Raw genomic sequence first — 13,520 nt, 5'->3', positions numbered from 1 at the left:
AAAATAATGTGGGCCAATAAGAAATAAACATGCAAAAGCTAGCAAAATATTTAATATAAATGTATCCAAAATGTATATTGCATTGGTGATTTGACCGATATTTTTGACCAATCATGTGATAACTAATGGGCGACTACCACGGGCATTGAACCCAAAACTAATAAATATCTGGTGATGCGGTTGGCCTACGTTGCATGTGTTATTCACCATATGATGATAGACCCATGAGACAGGATCACCAAAAGGAAATATTCACCACTAAAGTAATCTCTGATGAAATTCATTTTTAACATTATCACTGTCATTCTCATTTGTTATGTTTTACCTTTTAAGATCTACATTTTACTCTTTGATGAATACATTGTCATTCACAACATTAACTTGATTCATATTATCAAATTCAACATCTTCACTGGAAACTACTACTACGAACTTGACATCATTCTTATTAAACATACCTTGCATCTTTTTATAATGGTTTTCCCTATCTTTTGTCTTATGTTTTTTAATTTCTTCATTCCTCACCTTCCTCTTCTATTTATACTTTTGCCTACTACTACACCCCATAGTGTTAATAATTCCAAGACAACTAATCAATTAATTTTACCAATCTCAGAAACTATATGCCCCAATTTTTTTTGTTTTACTTGTGAAGCTCTCCAATCCTGAGAAAAAATGCTTGCAATTTTGCATGTCTCTTATTTGGGGACCACAATCATTCTCTTTTAGAAGCTTACTATTAAAATATCAAATATTTGATATATCAAGTATCTGATATATCAAATACCCAATACATTGCCACTAGTGACAATAATTACATGGAAAATGGAGAGTGTGGATTAAAAGTTAAGGAGAGGTATAAATTATCTCCTCGATGATCCATGTGATATGCAAGTTGTGTCTTTTTTATTGTGATAAATGAGGTTGTAATCAATAATAATATGTACTCTTTTAATTCTCTTTTTAATTACAAATTATTGTAATTAATATATATAGTTTATAAGATATATTATTATAATATAGTATTTATTATATTATATTATAAAATACTATATCATAAATATTTAATTATATTTTAATATATTAAATGATATAGGATATAGGATATACTAATTAATCTATAGGGTCAAAAGGGGTCACAAGGTACCCTATGACCCCCTTTCAACCTATTCCATGATAGAAAATGTCCTAGTGGTCTTAGGACCCCTATAGACATATTATATTCAGTCTAATGGCTCAAAAAAATTGTCCCATTCAACAATAATTTATGTTCCTAGAACCCCTAAGGCCATATTATATCCATTCTAATGGGTTGAAAGGGGTTACAGGGTTACCTATGACCCCTATTGACCCCTTGAATGATAACATATGTTCCTAGGGGTCCTTGGACCCCTTTGAGTTCACATGTTCACATATAATGGGTCAAAAAGGGTCATTGATTACCATATGACCCGTTTCAACCTATTCCATGATAACATATATGGCTAGGGGTCCTCTAACCCCTAGAGACATATTATACTCTCTCCAAAGGGTTGCAAAGGGTCATAGGGTAACCATTCAATGATAAGATGTGTTTCTAGGGCTCCTAGGACCCATACAAGTTTATATGTTAACATCTAATAGTTCAAAGGGTTCATAGGGTACTCTATGACCCCTTTTGACCTATTCCATGATAACATATGTCCCTAGGGGTCTTATGACCCCTAGGGACATAATATATTAATTCTAATGGATTGAAAGGGGTCATAGGGTATCATAGGGCCCCTTTAAATCTGTTCAATGATAACATATGTTCCTAGGGGTCCTAGGACCCCTAGGGACATTATATTCATTATAAATGTTTTGAAAGAGCCCTATGACCCCTTTCAACCTATTCCATGATTAAAAAAATGTTCCTAGGGGTTCTAGGACCCTTAGGGACATGTTATTTTCATTCTAATCAGTCAAAAGTGGTCATAGGGTACCCTATGACCCATTTTTTCCCATTCAATGATAACATGTGTTCTTAGGGCTCATATGACCCCTAGGAGTTCATAGGTTAACATCTAATGGGTCAAAAAGTGTCATGGGATACCTTATGACCGCTTTTGACCTATTCCATATATGTCCCTAGGTGTCTTAGGACCTAGGTACATATTATATTTATTCTAATGGGTCAAATATTGGGTTGAAAGGGTCATAGAGTAATATATGACCCATTTTGACCTATTCAAACATAACATATGTTCTTAGGGGTCCTAAGACCCCTATGAGTTCATATGTTAACATCTAATGGGTCAAAATCAAACATAGGGCACTCTATGACCCCTTTTGACCTATTCAAACATAACATATGTTCCTAAGGGTCCTAGGACCCCTATGAGTTCATATGTTAACATCTAATGGGTCAAAAGTAAACATAGGGCACCCTATGACCCCTTTCAACCTATTTAATGATAACATATGTTCCTAGAGCTTTTAGGAACCCTAAGAACATAATATATTCATTCTAATGGGTCAAAAGGGATCATAGGGTATCTTAGGACCCCTTCAAACTCATTTCATGATAACATATGTCCTTAGGGGTCCTAGGACCCCTATTTACATATTATCTATAGGGGGTTGTTAGAGTAATTAGATATTTTCTAATTAACTCTATTCTACGTAAGCTAAACTTTAGGCATATAACAATTAATTCTTTTATTAATTATTATCAAGTAGCCTAGGTTTTACCTTTTAAGGTTTTGATGTTGTTTATAAGAATGATCTCTCTTTGTAATTATTAAATTAATTAGCTTTTGATAGTAGAAATTTCTCTTTTTTCTCTTCAAGAATGTCACATCTATGGATTTGGGAGTTTTAGCCTCCATAGCTTTTGCTTCTCTCTTTCTATGACAGGACTTTGCAAGTAGGTGATTCTTGAGAGTTATGGGGTTGATCTTTCATCAACTTCAACAAAATCAAATGTGATCTAGAATATGTAACGCATCTTTCCTAATAGATCTCCATGGTATACTTTTATAATTTAACTTTATCTTCCCTTGCCACTTGAGTGATCCTGGTGATAGTATTTGTATCACTACTCTTCTCTTTATCCACTCTCCCCTTTTTGTAGTGCACAAAGATTCTTTTGGGTCGATATAGCCTTTCATCTCATTTCTCTATTTAGTAACACTTGTTCATTATCTTCTTCACTCAAAGTGGTTCAACACATCTAATCATGTTTCTTGTCTCTCTTCACAAATATACGTCCATCTCCACACACATACTCCTTTTTCTTCACACTATTATTCATATATATGATGTCTTTTTAATTTTGTTTGTCAGAAACCTAGAAAATTATCCTGCTCAAACCAATGAATTCAAAATTTGAATTCCATTACTATGTGGTTCATGAATAACCTATGACACCTATGTCATAGGGTCTAGACTAGTAGCTCTATTAGTATATTTTATCTCTAGACTTAGCTCCCTTATTCTTTTTTTTCTAACATTCTATCATAATGCTAACCTAGTTTGAATGTTTTTCATGTCATAGTGATGACTCTTAATGCTGGTTGTAATAGTCCTTATCTTGTCTTCATCTCTATTAGTTTAGTTATTTTTAGAGTCACCTTGACTTTGATTTCCATATTTATTTGGAATCATTGGCATTGATTTTCCCTCAATCCAAATTTTCCTAACTGCATAGCATGTAAAGTTTTCCTAAGGACAACTTTGTCCCTAGTCAATTTTTAGTTGATCAAAGCCTTCTTATTTGGCCAATTTTGAACTCTTGAACCTTTTGTACCTTTGAACCACTTTGAATTTTTGTACCTTTTTGAAATTAGTTTAAACTAGTTCACAATGATTTGGCACCACAAAAGAATTCCCTCCAAAGAAAGAGGTGGGACTCAGTTCAAGCATGCATTGACGATAAATGAAGTTGGACATCATGAACACCAAGGTGGGCCGTAACATGTCCTTTGATGACACAAGCAGAGAGAAAGGTAAATTGATGATAAATAAAGTAATTATTATATAGTTTGGCTTGTGTGAAATCATTAAATGATAAGCGCTCATAAATAACTATGCAACATCATGATCATAAACCCAAGAAGGGTAATCATGTGTGAAAGTAATGTTGATGAGGTAAAAGGAAAGAAGTGAAAAGATTGCTACTTATGGTAATTATCCTAAGTGGTATTTTTGTACAAAGTTTGTAGATGAGAAGATCTTTCTGAAATCTAATTCTCAGTATTTACTCATGATTTTTGACTTTTTAGATGAGATTTATGTTCAAATCAATAAGTTCATTCTTGTCTCAAGTATTAGTTGTCAAAAGCATAGTGTAGAGGGTTTAGAAGGTTCACAAAGGCTTCTTACTATGGACTTGAGGTAATTATTTGACAATTCCTTCATTCAAGCTTTCAATTCTCTCTAATTTTTCTTTGGGCTTAGTCTAGAGTTGTGATTTTTCTTTAAGGTTTGGAAAGCATGAAGTCATCCTTACATTTTTTGGGAATAGTGTTAGTATGAATCGAAAAGGTATCTTGTTGACTAATATATATTTGAAGGGGTTAATTTATATGCTATTTGTGATAAAGTAGAATCAAATTTAGAGGGTGAATTCATGAGTGAAATTATGGATATCAGTTTATCTCTTGTTGCATTCTTTCCCCAAGTTGTTGTAAGCCTTGAACTAGTTCAAGAGTGTTCCAATTGTTATGACAATAGGTCTTAATGTATTAGGAAAAATTATGGAAGAATATTTCTCTAAATAAACTAATATACAATCATATCTATATTCAAAATACTTAATGAAACATTTATCGATTTCACCCCTACCTAATCCTATGCTAAGTTCAACAAAACCCTTGACAAGAAATGCTATATTGAATATAGATCATATGAAGCACCATATTCATGACTTAGTGGTTTTTTTATGTAGAATCAAGGGTTAACCAAAAGCATTCATGTTTGAGGATTGGATATATCATTTCATTGACATCATACTGATGAAAAATAGTATCTAGATAAGACTAAAATCATAGAAGGTTCAATGAGAGAAAAATAGAAATTAACACAAAGCACTAAAAAGGGTTTATTTATGTCTTCCTACATCATTTATTATTTGGCCTATGCCCAACATCTCACTCTTTTAACTCATGAACCTTGGGATATTGATATCCTTATATATAATTATTACCCTTCTCTACAAAGGAGCCAAGTTGTATCTGATTATAGAAAAGTTCATGATGTTTCTTAGGTAAATTACATTTTGAACTAGTGGACAAGGCAAAGAAAAGAGTCTCATTAGAATTCCTACAATTGATACAAGTCTATGGTAGTTTGTTCACTCAATTTCTCTAGTTCACATATCTTAGGGTGGGAGGTTTTGATGAAGAACCTTTAGGATTACCTTAGAGGTTTTCCTCAAATTTCTCTATTCTAGAAAATATTTGTTATTATCTTGTTGTTGTAACAATGACGTTTTTTCCCTAAGATAAGTGTAATGGTTTTTCCACTATGAAGATTGAAAAACTTTTATGTAAAACTCTAAAAGATGTCATGAATATTGGGAATGATCTATGTGCCTTTGATTTTAAAGTTTATCATGCCATACAAGGTTTTGACAATAATGAATTATCTAGGAGAGTTTTGGAAGTGGGAGATCATTTCCCACTCTTAACACACTTAGAAGATTATTGGGAGGATTGTCTAAGTGTAAGAGAAGGTAAAAGGAAAGAGAGTTCCAAAATGATATTGTCATAAGCCTTTGCCTCCCAATTAAAAATGAACATCAATGGAGTTTAAGATTAGTTAGAGACCATTGAAATTGAATACTTGAAACAAAAAGAACTTCTCCTACCTCCCATTACTTGGTCAGAACCAAAGATGAAAGACATAATGCAGAGGACTAATGGTTTTATTGAACATACTAAAGCCTAGATTCAACATAAAAGAAAGGGGGGCATACCACCATTACACCTTGAAGATATAGTCCAAGAAACTCCTTCTTCATCTAGTGCTAACATTATCTAAACAACAGGTCTTGTGGGTAATAAAAAAAAATTAAAGGCATTGATCAATGAACCAGTCCAAAATCAACCTATTGTATAAAAATTTTCAAAAGCCAAGTTCAAGAAATGGAATAAAATGGCATCTCAAAAGCAAACCCAAATAATCATTGATGCTAAGAAAGAACTAGATGGAGGTTCAATGGATAATGAACTAAAGGTTCAAGGGAATTTGGACAATATTTCATAGGTTTTGGGTTTACTAAAAACATGTATAAAGGAACCAGTAGGAACCAAACCTTCTCCATTGTTACCAAATTAGCTTATGAACTCAATGAGAAAGACGAGGAGTTTGGTACCATTCTATGTACCTATAAGAGATATGGCAAGAAAATATGTTACTAAATCCCTAAAGCCTAAAAGAATGAAGAAATATGCTCACCTAGTTATTGATGCTAAAATAGGGGAGTTTATGTCATAGGTTTCCTTGTATAAACCAAAAGATACTTCTGTAACTTTGAGAATCATGGATTTTGAAATTACAAAGGTGAGTCTAGGGGTATTGAACAAAGAGACTAGGGAGAATTGGTTAAACAAGTCCAATTAGCATATGTTGGTTTAATCTCAGAAAGATGTGAAGGAGAAATAGGAGTTGAACAAAGTGATTAGCATGATGGCTAAAAATATTGACTCCTTAGATGGCTATGGTGTTTTACCTATAGCTCAAGAACCTCAAATTTTTGATCCTACATTGCCTAACAACAAAAGGTTGATGAACCAAATTTAGTGTGGCAAAGTCTAGCAATAGTTGTGGATGATGGGTAGACGGTGTAATCAAAAAAAGAAAAGAGTTCTTCCAACAATTTTTGAAAATAATTATTCAATTGTATGATTGTCTTTGATGTTACACAAAATTTCAAGCCTTAGCGAGCAAGTCAGTGATTGTTGAGCTCACTTAGGCATTAAAGCTAGTTTCCTGTGAATGCCAAGCATTCCAATGATAACCAAGTTTAGAGTTAGTATCTATTGAGATCACTTAGGTATCAAAGGTAGATCCCGAGTTAACCAAGTTCACTTGGTTACCAAAGGAAAGTTAGCATGGATCATGTGTTAACTGAGTTCACTCAGTTAACAAATGAAAGTTAGCATGGATCCTATGTTAACCGAGTTCACACAATTACCAAAGAAAAGTTAGCGTGGATCTTGTGTTGACCAAGTTCACTTGGTTACGAAAGGATAGTCAATTCAAAATTAGTATTAACAGAGTTGGATTATTTAATGAAGAATTTCCTTGAGTTGAGCGAGTACTCAATTATGTATTAGTTAAATAATAGAATATTAAATTTGGTTAATGTTATCTGACTTAACATATATTATTTGATTGATTGAAAGTGTATTCAAGATGACTTGACAAGGAAAATCATATACGGCCAAGTTGAGGTTTGAAGAGTAAGAAGCATGGAATTAGAAGGATATCAACAAGAGGAAAAAGTATCTAAGTTGACCAAGCTACAAAGAATATTCTTATCAAGGAGGATCAATTAATTAAGCCAGAATAGAGATATGAATTAGCAAAGTTAGTTGCATTAGCAATTACGTCAATTCATTTTTACTATCTAATAATTATAGCAGTGAATCAAATCTCCTAACAAAATTAGCTTAATAGCTATTTGCAAAATCCTCTAATCAAGAGTTTAATGAGTAACAATAGTTCTTAGTGTAAACCAAGCTATATTGTGCTAACCAAGTTATAGTAATATATTAATTTTTAGTAGAGATTTGGTTTTTTATTGTATTGACATCTTAAGGGATTTGCATTTTTTTTTGTGGTAATTAATTCACCCCTCCCCTATCAGTTACTCCTCTACATTTCCAACAATTGGTATTAGAGTGTTTTGTGCTTGCAGATAAGGTTTCAAGGACCTATGCTAAGATCAAGATGTCTTATAGAAGGGAAATTATTAAGCTGAACATAGATAATTTTAAAGCATGGCAGGAACTCATGAAGAAACATTTGGTAGCCATTGGAGACACAAGCCTAAAATATATGGACAACAAGTATGTGGCACTTGTTGGACCATTGATTGTGGAAAAAATTTAGAAAGAGAAGAATCAGAACATAATGATTATTGGCATTGTCTCTTCTCTCAATCATGTTGAATTTGATGAAGTCAAAGATTTTCCTACTTCTCATGAGATGTGGATCAAATTGAAAGATAACTGTGGAGGAGATGATAATGTGAGGAGATCTAAGGCAGAAAGTCTAAGAGGTTACTTTGATCATATTAAGATGAGAGAATATGAAAACATTACATAATATAGTGAAAGAATCAAAGCAAGCGTAAGTGCAATCATAGCCTTGGGAGGAGAAATCAATGATGTGACAATGGTAAGAAAGGTACTCAGAACTCTTCTTCCTATTTATGCAATTAGAATTTCAGCAATTCAAGAAATGAGATGAGATCCCAAACATGATATAACTTTGGATGCACTAGTGGGAAGTTTGACAACCTTTGAGTTAGGAAACTTTGATAACCTTGTTCCTAACTCTGGCAGTATTGGGTGTACATTTCAAACTAAGATATCACTCAAAAAGAAAGGTGGGAAATCCAAAAGAAAATAATCTGAAAGTAAATATGAAGAAGATTCTTATGATTACCTTGAAACCATTGAAGCCCTACTTGCAAGAAGATTCCCTAAAGGCAAAGGAGAGTACGAAGGTAACATACCTCTAATCTATTTTTCTTGTGAATAAGTTGGTCACATTACTACAAGGTGTCCAAACAAAGAAGGAAAAGAAGAAAAGAAGTACAACAAGTACAAAGGAAAGAAAGATTTCAAAGGCTAAATATTCTAATAGTAGTGATGATGATGAAATGGTTTGCATTGTTACCAAAGATACATTAGATGAAGAAATGATAAGATGACCCTCATTTATCATATTAATAAGAATAACACATGAATCATAGATAGTGGTTGTTCTCACCACATGACTAGTGATCAAACTAAATTTGAGCACTTGGAACACTATGATGGTGGAAGTGTTAGATTTGGAAATGATGAACCATGCTATGTAAAAGAAAAAGGTTGCATTGCATTGACCAATGAACTAAGATACGATAATGCTTATTGGGTTGAAGGACTAAAACACAATCTAATTACTGTGTCATAGTTGAACAACATTGGATTCAAGGTAGAATTCATGAATGGAAAGGCCAAGCTACTGGATGGGAATGGAAATCTAGTTGGAACTAGAAATCAAACAAAAGGTAATCTATTCTATCTATATCTAACTACAAGTTCATGTTTCCTAGCTCAAGTAGAGGAAAGTTGGTTATGGTATAAAAGGTTGTGTGATGGGAATTTTGATAACCTAGTCAACATAAGCAAGAATAGATGAGTAAGAGGCATTCCAAGCCTAAAGAAACCTAATATGGGCATGTGCAAGAATTATCAAATTGGGAAGATGGGAAAGACAAGCTTCAAAATAAAGAATTATCATTCTAAAGAAATTATGGAGCTCATTCATGTAGACCTTTATGGACCTATTGGCATAGAAAGCTACTATGGAGATAAGTTCTTAATTTTATTTGTTGATGATTATTCTAGAATGATGACAGTTATGTACTTAAAAGATAAATTTGAATGGTTTCATAAATTCAAGTGGTATCTACCTAGAGTGGAAAAATAAATAGGAAAGAAATTGAAATGTCTAAAGTTAGACAAAGGAGGAGAATTCATCTTAAATGAATTCAATGAATTCTACACTGAAAGAAGAATCCAAAATACAAGTATATGCACTTGGTACACCTCAGTAGAATGGCATAGTAGAAAGAAGAAATAGATCCATTATGGATTGTGCAAGGACATTGATGATAGAGAAAAATGTTGCAATCAAATACTGAAAGGAAGCAATTAGCACAATATTTCATACCTTGAACAGAGTTCAATTGAAGAATGACTCAAATCGAACTTCTTATGAATCATGGTATGGCTATAAACCTCATGTCTATTATTTCAAAGTATTTGGAAGAAAATATTATATCTTAAAAGAGACAAGGAAAGGAAAATTTGATGTGAAAAGTGATGAAGACATATTCCTAGGATACTCCAACAAAAGAAAACTAGATAAATGTCTGAATCTTACTACTCACAAGCTTATAGAAAGTGCACATGTAAAAATTAATGATTTTACATAAAAGAGTGAAGAACAAAGCAACAAAGAACCTAAAAACTACAAAAACTTTGTTTACTATGAACTCGATACTTTACCTAAAGTTCAAACTAATGCATTTGGAAATCAGTAGTCTTCAATACTTGAGTCCCCTAAATCTCCAGATCAACCTGAGTTGCAATTAGTACAACCTAAGTCATAGTCAAAAGGACCCAAGTCTCTATCAAAAGGACCCAAGTTTTAGCTAGTGGAGACTGAGTCATAGTTTGATGGACCCTAGTCACAAACAGTGGGACTTTAGCATGATTCAGAATATCATTTTGAGCATGATGAACCAAGTGTATATACAAAGAAGGAACCTATTCTTGTTATATATGTCAAAAGGCATCATGCACCCAAGAAAATCATTGGAGATTAGTCAAAGGCACAATGACAAGGAACAAACTAAAAGGTGCATGTTTTCTTACCGAGTTTGAATCTAGAACTATTAAAGATGCACTAGACAATGCAAGTTTTCTTGAGGAAATGAATGAAGAGGAAAAACAATTTGAAAGAAACAAGACTTTATCTCTTGTTCCTAGACCCAAGGACAAAAATGTAATTAGCACAGAATGGGTATTCAAAAATAAGTTGAAAGAAAATGGAGAAGTGTCAAGAACAAGGCAAGGCTAGCATGCAAGGCTTATGCTCAAGAAGAAGGTATTGACTATGGAGAAACATTTGGTCTTGTTGCAAGACTAGAAGGGGTTAGAAAACTACTTTCTTATGTTGCACATAAAGGATTCAAATTATATCAGATGGATGTAAAGTCAACTTTCTTGAATGGAATCCTAGAAGAAGAAGTCTACATTAAGCAGCATAAAGGTTTCATAGAACCTACCAAAAAGAATATGGTTTGTAGATTACAAAAAGTTTTATATGGTCTCAAACAAGCCTCTAGAGCCTATTATGAAAGATTGCATAGTTACTTGGTAAAAATTGGATTTCAAAGAAAAAATGACAACAACAAACTATACATCAAGGAAGGACTAAAGAAGAAGATATTGCTGGCATAAATGTTTGTAGATGGCATATTATTCATTGGACATGATGACTTGTGCAAATCATTTTAGAGGAAATGAGTAAGGAATTTGAAATGTCAATGTTTGGAGAGATCAAATTCTTTGTTGGCCTACAAATTCAACAAAAGAAGGATGACATCTACATTACTCAATCAAAGTGTATCAAGAAGATATTAAAGAAGTTTGGAATGGAGGATTCTAGACATGTTGGAACACCTATTTCTACTAGACATAATCTTTCGAAAAATGATGATTCCAAAGAGGTAGATAAGACTACATATAGATCAATGATTGGAAAACTTTAGTATGTTGTGCACACAAGACCTGGCATTGCATTAGCAATTGGTATGGTAGCAATATTTTTTGCTAATCCAAAAGAAAACCATATGATGGCAATAAAAAGAATCATGAGGTATCTAAAAGGTACTAAAGTTTATGGTTTTTGGTATAAGAAAGGACGCAATTTTGAACTAAAAAGCCTTTACTGATGCTAATTAGGTAGGAAGTATCGATGATAGGAAGAGCACTAGTGGTGGAGCATTCTTTATTGGAAAGAGGCTAGTGTCTTAAAAAAGTAAAAAGTAGCATTGCATCTCTTAGTCTATAGCAAAAGGAAAATATGTTGTAGCAATAGTCAATTGTTTCAACATTGTTTAGTTGCAACAACTGTTGCAAGTATGAAGGAAGAAATCAAGGATCTAGTAGTTGTCTTATGTAATAACACTAGTGCAATCAACATTTCCAAAAGTCTAGTGATGCATACCAAGACAAAACATGGTGCAATAAAATATCATTTTATGAGAGAATTAGTGCAAGACAAAGAGGTGAGATTGGAATATGTGAATACAAAAGAACAAATTGTAGACATATTCACCAAGCCATTACCTAAGGATGTATTTTTTAATCTAAGATGTAACCTAGGGATTATTCCCCTACCTGATGTACACTAAACAATGTTTAGTGATCCATTAACCAAATATTTTAAGATCAATTAAGGTTGATGCAATATTGTTAGAGAATATTGCATATGAATTAGTACATCAATTAATTGACATATCCATTGATTGTTGTCTTTGGCATGAGATGTCAAAGAGGGAGAGTTTGTTGTCAAGTCAAATGGAAAGTAAAGAAGGCCAGAGTTTACTATCAAAGGGAGAAATTGTAGTTAGAGAAAACAAAAAATCATTCTAGAGGGAGAGATTGATGTCAGAGGGAGTTCTCATGGATGAGACATATTTCAGAGGGATATGAATATAAAAGGATATCATTGTTCACTAAAATTTTGTTATACTATAACATGAATTGGAAGCAATACCAAAGAGGGAGATTGGTGAAAACAAGTATTCAATTGTATGATTGTATTTGATGTTACACAAAATTTCAATCCTTACCAATTAAGTTAGTAATTACTAAGCTCACTCAGGCATTGAAGATAATTTCTTGTGAATGTTGAGCATTTCAATGATAACCAAGTTTAAAGTTAGTATCTACCGAGCTCACTCGAGCATCGAAAGTAGATCTTGTGTTAACTAAGTTCACTTGATTACCAAAGGAAAGTTAGCATGGATCCTATGTTAACTGAGCTTGCTTAGTTACCAAAGAAAATTTAGCATGGGTCATGTGTTAACCGAGTTCACTCGGTTAGCAAAGGAAAGTTAGCATGGATCATGTGTTAATCAAGTTTACTCAATCACCAAAGGAAAGTTAGCATGGATCTTGTGTTGACTGTGTTCATTTGGTTACTAAAGGATAGTCAGTTTAGAATTAGTATTGACTAAGTTGGGTCAATTAATGAAGAATTTCTCTAAGTTGATCGAGTACTTAATTTTGTATTAGCCAACTAACAACATATTGGCACACTCATCTTGGCAATTCAAGGAAGTCGATGGCTAGTACATGCAATCTGCATAAAATCCAAGAATGTACATACACATATAATTCTAAACTAAATAGGCAATGGTAGGGAGTTGTGCATCATGTAGATCCTGACTAGTAGGGGACTACAACTCCCTCTCTCAACTACATCAAAAACATCAAACATAAAGTAAAACATACAAGTACACCATACACATGCAAGTATGGGGTAAGTATCTATAGAAACTACATATAAATAATCCATCTAAATATCATCATAAGATAATTGAAAATTGTTAAATAAGCATGCATATATCATCCTTGAAATAATCATGAACACATGAAATAATTAACTCATCACATAAATCATCTAAGTATGAACTAACATCTAATCAAATCTAGTAACCAAGTACTACTAATCATAAAATTGGCCTAAAAGAATTCGACAATCCA

Source organism: Cupressus sempervirens, chromosome 5 (assembly GCF_028749045.1).
Source record: "Cupressus sempervirens isolate cs-2001-9-10 chromosome 5, ASM2874904v1, whole genome shotgun sequence".
Classification (NCBI taxonomy): Eukaryota; Viridiplantae; Streptophyta; class Pinopsida; order Cupressales; family Cupressaceae; genus Cupressus; species Cupressus sempervirens.
The sequence above is the reverse complement of the archived record's forward strand: the minus strand, read 5'-3'. Positions refer to the sequence as shown.